This window comes from Phymastichus coffea, unplaced genomic scaffold, assembly GCF_024137745.1.
Source record: "Phymastichus coffea isolate CEN01 unplaced genomic scaffold, Cenicafe_Pcof_1.1 PCOF00011, whole genome shotgun sequence".
Lineage (NCBI taxonomy): Eukaryota > Metazoa > Arthropoda > Insecta > Hymenoptera > Eulophidae > Phymastichus > Phymastichus coffea.
The window spans coordinates 2,115,972-2,131,599 of NW_026706822.1; the positions used below are offsets into that span (position 1 = coordinate 2,115,972).

The 15,628-nt window shown below is 40.1% G+C and overlaps 1 protein-coding gene across 1 annotated transcript in view; it reads right to left on the minus strand.

Annotated features, from left to right (window-relative positions):
* Positions 1-15,628, minus strand: part of LOC131672130 (protein ERGIC-53) — a 558,437-nt gene that overhangs the window by 340,571 nt on the left and 202,238 nt on the right. The gene's annotated exons all lie outside the window — the stretch shown is intronic.

Below are 15,628 nucleotides of genomic sequence, written 5' to 3' on the forward strand. Positions count from 1 at the left end.
GTTCATCCTGGCAGAGAGGTCATCCAGTTGGTCCTTTATATTGCAGCAGTTGCTGTGAATCTGGTCTAACACTTTTGTTAGACTCGACACATTTACGCTCAGTGCGCCTAGCAGTTCCAGTTTCTTCTCATTTTCTCTGGACCGGAAAATGAGGTCTTGGATCATCACCGCGAATGCCGGCGGGAGTTGGAACTGGCTGCCATCATCAGCCGTTATAGTAATATAATTATTACTGTTTGTGTTCTCTCCGCTGTCCAGGACATTCGCAATGTTTATCGCGGTTTTCTGCACTCGCGATATTACCTCCGCACTCTGCATCAGCTAGGCTAGCGGGTGTTCTCCCTCTTGCTCGGATGCTGTGTATTCCGCGCATAGGGATACTATCAGGTCCGAGCGTAAGGCTGCCCTTTTTGCCGGATTGCTGGGCCGGTTGTCGACTTCCGCGAAATCCGTCGCGGAGTAGTCTCCGAGCAACCAGCTTTGCAGACGGCCAGCTCTCGAGAGCTTGGTCCCGCTTGTTTTGAGCTCCAGGTGTTCGAGGAACTCATCGATTTCCTCCTCCTGGAGCGTCAACACCTAGTTTTCTATTTCTGTCTGAGTGCGGTCCATTTTCTTCTGTTAGTTGTTTGCGGCTTGTTTCACGCGAAATTTACACGCTTGTTACGCGTGGTGCCAGTGCGAGTGCTGTTTTTTTTTTTTTTTTTAAATGTACGCAAATAAAAAAATTTTTCGGCCGACAGTAGGCTCAATCAAGGGCGTTTAACAACGTATTTGCCGAAAGACTCTTCGCTCGTTATTACGCAATATAATGACCCTGCCTATCAGACGCACTAACTGTTTGTTATCGCGGCTGTTTTGGTTAGTATCTAAAATATTTTAACGAGCGTTGCGCGTAGTCACCAATAGTCGCAGCTAATAATATTAAAAAACATTTACTTTGAGACAACACGGTATCAAATAAAATTCTCAATTTGAGTTAATTTTGTTTGAAAGTTGCCGGTGTTAGTTTTCCCCGGGCCAGCGGGTACAATATTATTGATTTGCGGCAACTTTCAAAATTTATTGGTGTTTACGCTTCTAAGAGTCGTTCGGTCGCACTCGCACGCGCTTACAGTTATTATTTACAATTTTACGCCGCGGCGGGCCTTCGCAAGCTAACTAACAGACTATGTATACTGTTTTGGCTCTCAATATCAAGTGTGTACAACAACACTTGCTTGCCACCTAAGTCGCTGGTTGACTGAGCGCAAGGTCACTATTAAGAACCGGTGTTTTGAACAATCAGAAACACCGTAGGTTCTTTTACGTTGGGCGCCATGTAACGGGGTTGCTTACCGTTTAATTATTTTTATTCGGGCGATCGCGTAAATATGCTCCTAATCACCTATATCAAATAAGAAAGTCGGAGAGCAAGAAGGAACGGATGTCAGTCAACCAACAAATCTACGAATCTACAGGAGTGGAATTAATACGGAATAACCACGTTGAAAGTAGTTGTTAATATCACGAACGAAAACTCTTTATTGTCCTCTCATAATACTACACTAGCATTGGCCCGCGTGTTTATGTTTACGGTAGCGCTCGCACGACGACAACATGCAGTGTCGGATCGCTAGCCGCTCTTTGTTGGCAGAGCTATTACATGCACGCTTCGCATCGAATACGGAAGATCAATTAACATGCATGCAATCGCGGTCGCGAGATTAAGCTGGCCAGCTTACCTTTATTTTGCAGCCGCACGAAGACGAAGGGAACAATTCGCACTGCGGGAAAGTCTGATTGTTCTTTTTGTCGCGGATCGCGAATTCGCGCGCACGTGGTTTCGCCCTCGATGGCGAGATCTCACACACACACACTTGATGCCGTAGGTAACGATGCTGCTTTTTCAGCTGGTTCAGGTCTGCACGCCGTGTAGCTCGGTGACAATTATCCTGGACTCTGGTACACGTATCGGCAATTGGTTCGCAAACCTCGACTTTTCTGGCTTCCGCACCGATAGCTGGTTCTCCACTGGTTCGTTTTCAATCGCGCGCGTACCGTCTGCTCGCATGCCGAATTCCGTCGTTACATTTTTCGTCTACCGGTAAGTACTGCCCCCGCAGGCAGCTACTAGGTTAGGCAATTCTCACAAACTCTGACTTTTTGTTTTACTCTGTATATTCTTCGCTCATTCATTAATTTTGCTCATATAATAAAAATAAATTGAGTCGCATATGTTGTTCAAATAATATAATAGAGATTCACTGTTTCTCACATTTTCGAACCCAAAATAACAGAAAACACTTTTAAAAAATAGGCAAATTTGTCACAAAAAAAAATATAAATCTCTAATATTTTCATTGTTTTTGTTCTATATAACTTCGTGCGTTGATTGCAAATTTTTCAATGAGTAAAGATTTTCAAGCATTTGGTAAACTTAATCGAATACAACCTGGCAGGAATATATAATCTTAATAATAAAATAGTCATGAAGCCTCAAAGTGGTGTTAATCCATTTTTAACATTTTAATATTTATAACTATTATGTCGCGTAACTATTTGGGCGTATCAAAAACTTACTTGAAACCAAATGCATAGTGTTCTAGGCCACAAAAGAAACAAATCTAGTCGTAATAGAAAAATAATCTTAATAAGGTAGTCAAAATACAATGTTTAATGCAAGAGGAATAACGTGCAAAGCAGTAAAAACGCACATTTTTCATTAGCATACCGTCATTATTTTGAAAATTCGACTACAAATAGTTGTGCTCTTCTGTTTGATGCATGATCGAACCGAAGTTCAGTCGTTCCATTTTTTAAACTAATTTTTAAAAAGTTACAGAACAATATAAAGAAAAAACAAAAATTCTAGAGTAGACATTGTCACTCATTACTCGTGTCTGATTTAATCACATTTTCAACAAATTTGTACACAAAAAGCGTTCAAAATTTAGTGTCATATATTTAAATGGGTATCACACACCAAAAACATACTTGTATAAATGTAAACACTTGGATTTCTACAATATCATTGAAAAATCGATTTTTTCGTTTGTTGTATTTTTTTATAGTTTATTTTTGTTATTCACAAAACAATAATCATTTGCTTATATTATAAATTATACTAAGTTTAAAGTTGTTACGTTTGAGAAATTACATTGAATATTCATCATCTATTCCTTGTTCTTTTTTTTTGAAACGGTCAAAAGTCGTGAAAGCTCAGTCGCACAGTATTTCTCTAATTTTATATGTATTATTTCAACGGAAAACATTTAAAAAAATACGCGTATCGCTGTAGCCGTCTTGCTGCCATAAGCGGTATACCGCTTTTTGGACCAAAATTTCTAATTAGCGACTCGTAGGCGGTTTCCAACAAAAATTCTCGTTCGTTAAAAAAAAATCTTACGTCCCAAGCAAGTCAGACATCAGACGCTGATATGTCAAAGCAGCAGTTTGCTTGTGACTTTTAGTCTTTTTCACGCAAACGGCTAACTGCGCGGTTCCTCGCTTTCGGCAGCTTCGGTACGAATCGACCTCCAGACGGAATGTGTATGTAAGCCGATGCCGTTTCCCATGGAGAATGGAAGTCGCGTATAGCTTTCCGTCTAATATGCGCTTATGACAAAAGCACGTCACGAAGGTGGGAGAGACAGTTCTCTTTTCTCACGCTTTCGCGAGAATCGCTGAATAGAATAAGCAACGACTCGCGAAGCTGATTGAGCAATTAGCCCATTGGCCGGTGACATTAGTTAGTACGCCAGTGGGCAGGTCATCGCGGGGCTTTTTCCTTGATTGCAGGAGGACTCGCGACACTCGGCAACCGGGAGCGAAACAGTAACAAGCTGCGCGAAACGTCGAAGTAAAAAGGTGTAAATCTAATAAAGGAAACGTTATCTCTTAAAATCAGTAAAGTTCAACTTAAACCGAAATATTCCGCTAATCCCTATCGACTTGTGAAGTGTGACTGGCTGTGAGCGGTGCTTTAGGTACATTCCACTTCTTGTGAAACGTCGGACTGCAGATCGACAAATCGCAAAGGAAACAACAATGCAAAAGGTAGCGAAGGGTAACCGCTACGACAGGTTCTCTTTTTATTTTTTTTTCTTTCGATAATTTTGCCAAGCTTCGCTTACTCTAGACTGATTTTTCAAGTAAATTAAATTAAATATTTGTAAATTCCGGACGTAACAAAAACACGATTGCCTTTGCCTTCTTATCAATTATCACATAGTTTTGTTCACTTTTTGATAGTGTTTTTGCTCCGTAGGCTATAGGTCGTTCATCGTCAGGTGTTTCATGCGATAAAATCGCTGAAATCCCGTAATCTGATGCATTATACGCTAGAATTACTCTTTTATTAGGATCATAATTAATTAAAAGGTTGCTGATTTTAATGAATTTTTAGCTAACTCGAACGCTTCATTACATTTTACATTCAAATCGAATTTATTCTTGTGCAGACAGTCAGTGTTTGTGTGTTGTCATACTTTTCCGATTTGAAGGAGGCACAGCGTAATCAAACATTACCACCCTTCTCACTGGGCACCAACAGGTTGGCATAGCCCACTGTCTTTCACTCCTTCGCTTTCAAACATTTTTGGAGATCCTGAAGTCAAGTTTGCTGCGACATCCCTGACGCACACAGCGAGTCGGAACCTTTTTAATCTAAGGCGGCGACCTCCTCGAAAGGAGTACCGATCTTTTCAAGGTTCAACGCTCAAGGATAGCGGAACTAAAGGCTTCACCCTCGGTTTGGGCGCGACGGGACTCTAGTTGCCCCGACGTCTGCCGCGTCGGAAGCACGCAGCTTATAAATCTTACGAGATTTACTTGACCTGGTACCACTACCCCGCAGAGGCCAACCCAAATTGGGATGTCAAAAGAGAGACTCAGCCAGGACAGCCAGAGGAAATTCCTATGACGATCAACCAGCTAAGCTTCTCTTTCTGGGCACGCGTTCGAAGATCATCCCACCCTGCGTTCCTGTATTAAGGGATTTCTCCCACGACTCACAGGTCCATCGCTTGGACGTGCCGAGGCACGTCTTCCCATTGCGTTTCGGTCATCCCCGTTCACGCTGGTGGGTGTCCGTTATTCGAAAAGGTTGTGTTCTGATTTTTGCCCGAGTCTTGGATTTCGCTTTCCATGGAAGGCTTTTATGACTCGCTGATATTGATCTCTGCTCTTTCGATTAATTTTCTGACTTGGGTCAGGGGCGGGTTCTCGCCTAGCCGACAAGGCGACTCCCCAGGCAGTTTTCAATATTCGTGCCAGTCATGCCACTCATTCAAATCAATTTCCGAGATCCAGGCTCAAATCAGGTGTTTTAGCGTTCGAGATTAGCGTTCAAATTGTGTTTTCTCATACAAAGGTGTCGGGCCTTACTCCCGGAGCTCGAGGCAAAGAACTTTGGGTGGCTGCTATGACCACGGTCACGACTCTTTACCCACAATAGTGGGTCGATAGGGAGTAATTTCTTATCTACCCGAATTAGATTCGGATTGCCGGGTGCATTGGTCCTCTGCAACTAGCTCCCGGAGCGGTCTCCCATCCTTTAAGAGGGCGCGCGGTACCACAATCTCAAGAGATTTCCCCTCAAGTGATTCCTGGATTTTGGCTTTTCTGGGCTTGAGTTGAGCTCTTGGGGTGTGGTAGACTCCACCTTGAATGTTTGGGGGTTTACGGGCCGCACCTCACCACGTGCTGTCATGGTCCGTGTTGTTTATTTTCGTTTGGCCTATTGGCCTTTTGCCCTAGGGGCGAGCGTTGTGTGTTTTGCCTACTGTTTCTTTACAGAAACAGCGTTTTCAGCCCCACCACGTGAAGGTACACACATCCGCACATGTGATTGCAAGTCTTCGTTCAAATACACATTGCATTCACTTCGGGTCGACTAGCATTAGTTGCTTGTCGAGGGCAATCGATGACGCATTTTGTACTTCAGCATTTGCATTTGCTTATGCCCGTACAAGTAAGAGAAGTTTACGACATCCTCTCCCAGAACAACAAAGTGTTTGTTTGAGAAGTTTCCACTCTCTGTTGAGGAAGACAATTACTGTCCGCCGCTTTAACAAAAGATTTTTGCACAAGGTGACCTGGCCAGCCTCGCGGCTGGCCATATGGTGCACTATGTGCATCATCTATGTTTTTGCTAAGCGGATTATAATCGAGCTTCCTGAGAGCGTCGTGATCGCAACCGCCTCTTGTGCAGACAATGATGCAGGCTCTATTTTTTATGAATTTATCGTAATGCCTAAGAAAAACTGTAACTCTTTTACATCGTTGATTCCGGAATTTCGCTAATTATCTTAACTTTCGATTTTGAAGGTCGATTCCTATCTCTATCTATTTCCACACCGAACACTTCGATTTTCCTTTTAAATAACATACTTTTTCTTTCTTTATTTTTAGACCGCTTTCTCGTAATATTTGAAAAATTTATTGTAACCAGTTTTCATTGCATTTACAGACATTGCTCTCACATATATATCGCAAGTGTCCTGTGCATTTTCTAATAATTGTACTATATTTTTTTTAGAAACCCAGAGCTGATGCTACACCGTACGGTAAATTATTAAATTGGAAAATTCCTTTATGCGTATTAATCGTAAAATATTTTTTTTTAATTTTGTCTATTTTCACATGTGCGTACGCTTCGCGTAAATCTATTCAAGCAAAATATATTTCGTTATACATTTGTGTGAGTATTTCATCGACGCACGGTATCGGAAATTCATCGATTAAAATGTGTTGATTAATGGTAACTTTATAGTCGGCACATAATCGTATAATTATTATTAATTATTATTATTATTATTATCTAGTTTTGAAATTGGTACAATAGGTTCAGGTGTGGCCCATTCGCTTGCGTCGATTGGCTCAAGAAATTTTTAAGATAAAAGTCAATAGAGCTTTTTTACTGATTTTTTCTTCATGAGCATAAGAAACCTTTCGTGCTTTTTTATACATAGAAATTACATTTTCTTTCATTTTTAATGTGAACGTATTTTTTATGACATTTCTTAATCCTTCTGAAAATAATTTTTTTTCGATTGCTTTACAATTTACGTTTTTAATGTTAACTTAATTTATTTTTTGTTCTATTTTTAACGCTCATAAACCAAGTTTTTCGGGCCAATCTCTGCGTAATAAGGGCATATTGTCGGTCTTATCGTTTTCGATTACACACCAATTTCTACGTGCTGTTATTTTTCTGTACTTAGTAATAACATTTTTCAACATTCCTATCAGTTTTTTATTTTTTTCGATGTAATATTTGATGCGTTAGTCGAAACTATTTAGCTTGAAATTACCGGATTTCTTTTTATATTCGATTTCATTAATTCATGGGACATTTGCGTCGCTGTCTATTTCCATACTTACTTTTTATTATTTAGATGAACTCATATACATAAGACAACAACAATAACAACAATAATAATAATAATAATGATAATAATACTAATAATAATAATAATGATAATGATAATGAGAGGCGGGCTCTGGTAAAGTCTCGACTTGCTAGTTCAAACGTTAACTGCCAACGCCCACATCGTGCTTCTCGAACATGTAGTGTCGCATCGATGCTCTTGCAGCAGCGCTATAACAGTTTCGACTAATAGGCAGCTCTAACCCGAAGGCGGGAAAAATGTGAATCGTGCTTCGTCACAACGACTCATCACTTTATACACTTATAGGTCTCTCTGAGAGGATCCGGCGGTTCACGGATCGGTTTAGTTCTATAAACGAAATACACCGAGAGGTTCTGAGAGCGTCCTATATTTTTATAGCTTTGACGTTAAAAAAGGGCGTCTTATACACCGGAAAATACGGTAAGATACAATTTTTTTTTTTTCGATACTTGAGTAATTAGATAATTAGCTTAAAAAATCAATCAATCTGCGCGTGGCTTTAGAAGTATGTGCGCTCGGTAGCGAGCAGGCAACGGTGAGAATGGTTAATAAGCGCACGCCAAAACTGAACAAAACAAGAATTGAAATATGAATCAATATTGATTTATTCTGCGTAATACTTACGTATTGATAGAATATTTTTAAATGTTGAAAATCCAAAAAAATAAAATATAAAATTTGCCATCATGCTTGGAATGATAATCGCTATCTTTTTTACAGTTTTCATTTTGTAGTAATTTGTCGAGTGTACGAGTAAAGAATTAAAATTGAATTTAAAAATAAAAAAACTTATATTTGAAATGTAAATTGTATACTTTTTATTTTAAATAACTCACTCTACCATCGTTAAATATCATCTAAATCGATAGATTTTTTTTCCTAATGATTTGGGGTACATGTCAAAACGATACATAAATCATTGTGGAATAATGTTAATTATTTATTTAACTCTTAATAAACATTTCGAGTCACGTGCTTTTCGTAGAATCTATGATAAAAGGTATGTAGGGAAGTTGAAGACTGGAATTTTTACCACAAACGCACGGTCTTGCATACGGTATCGCGGTATGATGGTAGCCACGAAGCATCACTTCGTTGATGCAGCGAGTACGCATTTGTGGTAAAAATGTTCTATTTCAATGATTAGTTTTTTAATCTATCTGAAACTTAGGCGAAATATTTATTGATTGTTAATGTAGAAATATTTCGCTGACAGTTATTTCAGACTTCAATTTTTCTCCATACATTTCGTCGTTGAGTGTACTAAAAGTTTGTGACTCGAAATAGTTTACTTATAATTAACCTTCAGAGACCCGATATGACGCCTGCAGGCATTATATATTTTTTCATTCATCAAGCATAACTATGTAGGTCTTTAAGGGTTACTTAGGTCTCTGAACTCGATTATGTCATCAAAATGAAAATTCAAAATGACAGAAGTAATACAGCGAATACTATACAAGGTGTCTTTTTTTTCCCTTCCAGCTGAATATCTTAGAAACCGCGGCGTGGATTAACAATCGGCGAAACACGTACGAGGTGTGTTCAAAAAGTACCCGGAATCATCGTTTTTCCAAAAAAAATTTATTTATTCGTTTACATCAATGTGGTCCCCTTCAAAGTAATCCCCCCAGATATAATACACTTATGCCAGCGTTTTTTCCAATCTTCGAAGCACTCTTGATATTCACTTTTTGGTATGTCCTTGAGCACTCTCAGCGATTCGGCCTTTATTTCTTTAATCGAGGAAAAACGCCGTCCTTTCATGGGTTTCTTCAACTTTGGGAACAGGAAAAAGTCACACGGAGCCATATCTGGTGAATATGGAGGTTGGGGTACGACTATGGTATTGTTTTTGACCAAAAAATTACAAACTAGCAACGACGAGTGAGCAGGTACGTTATCGTGATGCAAAAGCCATGAATTGTTTTTCCATAAATCGGGGCGTTTTTTTCGGACTGCTTCACGTAAACGTCGCATAACTTCAAGGTAATACTTCTTATTAACCGTACGACTCTGTGATAAGAACTCATGATGCACCACGCCCCTGCAGTCAAAGAAAACTGTAAGCAAAACCTTCACATTTGATCGAACTTGACGTGCTTTTTTCGCTCTTGGTGATGTTGAATGCTTCCAGGTGGAACAGTCGAAACAGTGGACTTTACCCCGCGAAAGTGCTCCGAAGAAGGCGAAGACTGCCCCATCGACCGGAAAGGTGATGGCCACCGTTTTCTGGGATTCACAAGGTGTGATCTACATCGACTACTTGGAGAGGGGCAAAACGGTCACAGGGCTGTACTATGTCGAATTATTGAGCCGACTCAACATCGAATTGCAGAAAAAACGGCCCCATTTGGCGAAGAAAAAAGTGCTCTTCCACCATAACAACGTACCGGCTTACACCTCCGCCGTCGCCATGGCCAAATTGGTCGAATTAGGCTACGAACTGCTGCCCCTACCACCGTATTCTCCAGATTTAGCCCCGTGCGACTTCTTTTTGTTTCCAAACATGAAAAAGTCACTCGCCGGGCAGAAATTTGAGTCGAATGAGGAGGTAATCACTGCCACGGAAGTCTACTTTTCAGACCTCGAGGAAACGTATTTTTCAGATGGGTTAAAGAAGTTGAAGCATCGCTGGGCTAAGTGTATCGAACTAAAAGAAGACTGTTGAAAAATAAAACACCACTTTTCCAAAATTTTCGTTTTTTTTTGTAGGCTAAGTACTTATCGGACCACCCTCGTACATGCACGCTTCTTGTTGAGTGTGAGAGATTAGTTATTTGCAATCTTAGAAGAAATCGCGTTACTAAGCTGGCCAGCTTACCTTATCAACGGTCACACAGTCAACAAGAGGGGTAGAAAGCACCAGCACAGCGCACGCTAGTCTCTCAAATTCTTTTGCCTGCGGACGAGATGTCTCGCGCTTTTTGGTTTCGTCCTCGATGGCGAAACTCTCCACTCACGCACGTTCTCACGTACTCGGTCTCGTCGAACCAAGGCACAATTCCTCTCTATGAACCCGTCCACTCGTCTCGGTACTCGACAAAACTCGGAAAACTTCTCTTTTATTGCTCACTGCAGCTAGGCACTCGGATTGCTGATTCTCCACTGGTTCATTTATATTCGCGCACGTTCCGTCCCGTCTCGTGCCGAATTCCCTCGTTACACATTTTCCCCAACCGGTAGGTGCTGCCCTCGCAGGCAGCCGCATGGTTTGGCTGCTAGCGCTAATAGGACGTTTACTGTGACAGATAATATCTTCACGCCATAGTGTTCGAGCGATCTCTACCGGATAGAAACGTCAACAGTAAAGCCTCACGAATCTATTGGTTACTTATTGACACCTGCCGGACGTATAGTTCATGCGCAGCGTGTCTTTATTTACAGTGCCTTTTTCGCGTTCGTCGGATTTTGATATTGTCAAAAATGACTGATAAACAAGATCAACGAATTTGCATCAAATTTTGCTTTCAACTCGGGAAAACGAGTTCGGAAATTATTGAAATGATGCAAAAGGCCTTTGGAAGCGAGTGTATGAGCAAAACACGAATAAAAGAGTGGTATAAATAGTTCAAGGATGGTCGCACCTCTATCGATAGTGATTCTCGTTCCGGCCGACCTTCGACGACAAAAATCGCAGATAATATTGAGCGGGTGCGACTTGCAATCGAACAAGATCATCGTTTGACGGTGCGAGAACTAGAAAAAGACCTTGGGATATCAAAAACTATCATTTCAGAAATTTTAACCGAAAATTTAGGAATGAAACGCGTGTGCGTGTCCCAAAATTGCTCACAGCAGAGCAGAAGAACATTCGCTTAAAAATCGCTCTGGACAATCTGAAAATGGTCAATAATGATGATAATGTGCTTAGAAAAGTTATTACAGGCGATGAAACATGAGTTTATGGATATGATCCTGAAACAAAACAACAATCTTCCCAGTGGAAGCATTCTGAATCGCCAAGACAAAAAAAAGCACGTCAAAGTCGGAGCAATGTTAAGTCAATATTGATTGTTTATTTCGATTGTTAAGGTGTTGTACATTACGAATATGCACCAACAGGTTAGACAATCAATAAAAAATATTACGTTCAAATTTTAAAACGTTTGCGTGATGCAGTAAGAAGAAAACGACCGCACTTTTGGGAAAGTGGTGACTGGTTTCTCCATCACGATAATGCGCCAGCGCATTCATCCAATCTTGTGCAGCAGTTTTTGAGCAAACACAATATCGCATTGCTTCGACAACCTCCATACAGTCCCAACATAGCTCCTTGTGATTTTTGGCTGTTTCCAAAACTAAAAAAACCACTCAAAAGACACCCATTCGATGTCAAAACAACGGTAGAAAACAATGCAACGAGTATACTCAAGGCTATCCCTGAAAGTGAGTTCCAGGACTGTTTTGAAAAGTGGAAACATCGATGGAATAGTGTTATTCAATCAAGTGGGGATTACTTTGAAGGATGCGACCCACCAGATGATAAAGAATAACGCTAGAACGAAAATATAAAGGTAGGCCAGATACTTTCCGGACAGAACTCGTATATCGATTATAATATGAATATATCTCATTGACAAGTAGCTATCATTCACAGAATCCATAAAAAAATCAATCAAGTGGTATAAAAAATTATATTTTCACTTACTTGGTATAGCTTTAGTAAGTGCTCATAATTTATATAATATGAACAATACTAGATTGTCATTTTCGAATTTGAGAAAATAAATAAATAAATTGTTTTATAGATTCTTGGTTTGATACATAAACCGATACTAAATCGTGCAATATCTACGCGTCTTGTGCGTGCACATTTACCTGTATTTACTGAGAAGAAAAAGCGATGCTGTTTGTATAACATTGTGACGGGGCCCTGGCCTTTTTTAGTAATGATGTTGGATTATTTTTATAAGCTTTGTGACGGGGCCCTGGCTAGAGTAGCCGGCGCTGTCTGCCTCTCGTTCTCTCTCTCTCTCTCTCTTGCAGCTCACTCCTTCGCTGTTGCCCTGGCGAGTGTGGTGTAAATCAAGAACCGATACCGATGCTGGTACCGCTTTATTTCAGAGCCAATACCTGTGCCGAGCATCGTCATTACGAGCCAATTAGGAGCGAGAGCGGCTGCGGCAAAAAGAAGAGAAAGAGATTGATACGTCGTACGTAGCGAGTAAGTGAGCGCGAGCGACCCACGGTGATCCGTTCGCGAGAGCGAAGCCGCCGGCGTTGCTCGAGCTGGCATGCGAGCGGTTAGGGAGAGAGTTCGAGCCGAGATCTTGAGAGAGGAAGATCAACCGTGACGGCCTAGAGCGCGCGCGCCATAAAATCCGAATAGTCTAGCAGAGACACAAAGAATCGATACGATGCTGAGCAGATTGCAGCCTGGAGAGGATTCCCAGCGACGCCCAAAGCATTGAGGGCTTCATCTGAGCCTGCCACTAACCTGCCTGCAGTACCAGCAGCAGTTTCTGCCAGCAGCCTTCGTCAGGTCAGGTCATTTTTCTCTTTTTCTCTCGCTCTCTCTCTCTCTCTCTCTCTCTCTCTCTCTCTCTCTATTCGTGAGTGCGCGACGCATCGGCGAGGTACTCACGATCATCTGCGAGCACAGCGAAAAAGGAGAGAAAGGCGAGATTCTTTTTTGAGTTCCTCTCAATTCATTGTACCGTGTCCCCGTGCGTTTTTTCGAACGAGCGAAGGTATGCGGCCGCAGAGCACGAAGCGTAAATCCGCGTCACCTCTCTTTATCATTGTGAAACGTGTTGAGTAATAAATATTGTTAAAGAATATTGAGAGTAATCATTGTGTGTGCCCGTCATTCCCTTCCTCTCGATTTAGCACCCAGAACGCCAACTTCGTGACGAGGGCCATCGTCACCGCTACAGTGGAACGAAAGAGCCTCCCGTACATTCCTCTTTAAAATAATTAAGGACACGGCGCTCGGGCACGGGCCCATTGTTTGGCTTGTGGGAGTTATCAAAACGATAATTTTCCAAACGCATTAATTAAATTCACCACTAGTGTCACAACATGAACAAAGAACGATTAGAGACTAGATTTGTTCTACACAAATGTTCCATTCACTTGTTCATTACAATTTGTTTCTATGTATATCACACTGAAAATGATTTACCATAAATATAAATAAATCTATAAATCTAAAAAAAAATAGTAAAAAATATAAAAAAATTTTTTTAAATAAAAAACAATAAAAAAATAAAAGAAAATAAAAAAACGAAAAAAAATAAATAAAAAAATGAAAAAAACATGAAATCAGATGCTCGACACATTCACATCGTTAATTCTGGATAATGCTGAGATCGGGCTCACATTGAAGTAATAATTAGCAGATAATAGTATAAAATCGAGCCTGTGAAAATTTATGTGGCTTATATCCAGCATAATCAGTGACAAAAATCAATTTCAGAATTGCAGTTGTTCCTGGGATTAGAACAATCATAGAGTATTTTCCGTCCTTGATAATTTTTATAAGATTATTTGAAACACTTTCGTTTAAAAAGGTAGCCATATTGGAGCCGCTATATGGAATTTTGAAAGTTTGATTGCTGAATACGATTCAGCAATCTCAAAAATCCCTAAGGAAACATTTTTGAGGCTTGACAAATCTTCTAAACGTTTATAACGAAGAAGAAAAAAATTATCATGCGTATTACCGTACCGGGCCGGGTAACACGTGGAGGCATCATGCCCTGATTTGCCAAAAACATGGACTTAGTTCAGTCTTTTGTGCATGGCTCAAACTCACTTTTTCAAAGAAGAACGGGACTTTTAAAATTTCTCAAATCACGGCATCTCGAGGTTAAACAAATAATTAATATTATTCCACAATGATTTTTTATATCGGTTTAACGTGTTCGCCAAATCATAACACGTATTTAGAGAAAACAATCTATGAATGTAAATGAATATTGACGAAGCTAGAGCAAGTTATTTGAGAAAAAAAGTATAAAAAATCACATTTAAAATTTTAGTTGTTTATTTTGTCAATTCAATTTTTATTTTTTTTTCTTAAACTTGACATTTTTGTAAAAATGAAAGCTGAAAAAAAGATAACAATTATTATTCAGAGCATGAAGTCAAATTTTATGTTTTTGGATTTTCTATATTAAAAAATACGAGGGTCGTTTGAAAAGTCCGTGCAAAAATAAAAACTACTTGATTTTTTTTAATAAAGCTTTTTTATTGTTCAACATAGTCTCCCTTTAGGCTTATACACTTCATCCAACGCTGCTCTAGTTTGTTAATCCCTTCCAAATAATAGGATTTATCCAAGTCTGTAAAATAGGCATTCGTTTCTGCAATCACCTCCTCGTTTGAATAAAATCTTTTCCCCGCCAGCCATTTTTTCATATTAGGGAACAAATAGTAATCCGACGGAGTCAAGTCTGGAGAATAGGGAGGATGTGAAACGAGTTTGAACCCTATCTCCATCAGTTTTGCAGCCACAACTGCTGAGGCGTGAGCTGGTGCATTGTCGTGGTGGAAGAGGACTTTTTTGTGGGACAATCGTGGACATTCCTCTAGCAACTCGGTTTTCAAACGATCCAATAACGATGAATAATATTCGCCTGTAATGGTTTTACCCTTTTCCAGATAGTCGATGAAGATTATTCCTTGCGAATCCCAAATGACAGTCGCCATAACCTTCCCGGCCGAAGGAATTGTCTTCGCTTTTTTCGGAGCAGATTCCCCCTTGGTAACCCATTGTTTAGACTATTCTTTATACAGCTGCAAACCATTCTTGCAACACATCACACGATCTCGTTTTTGGTCAATCGTGAGCAATCGCGGATCCCATGTAGCGGATAGCTTTTTCATGTCCAAATGTTGGTGCAAAATATTATGTACCCGTTCGCTCGAGATGCCTACAGTACTAGCAATCTCACGCATCTTCACTCTTCTGTCAGCCGTCACCATATCATGGATTTTATCAATGATTTCTGAAGTGGTAACCTCAACAGGGCGTCCAGAACGTTCAGCGTCTTTTGTGCTCATATGGCCATTCCGAAAATTTTGAAACCTCCTATAAACCATTCTAATCGAAGGTGCAGTGATTGACATCACTGAATTAGGATAATATTCTGATTTATACTTAAATACTGATGTATTACTCTTTGCCGATATTTTTGAAAACTTTCGTAAAACTTGTATGGATGCGTATCAACTCGACCCAGCACACTATTATACCACTCCCGGATTAACATGGGATACTATGTAAAGTG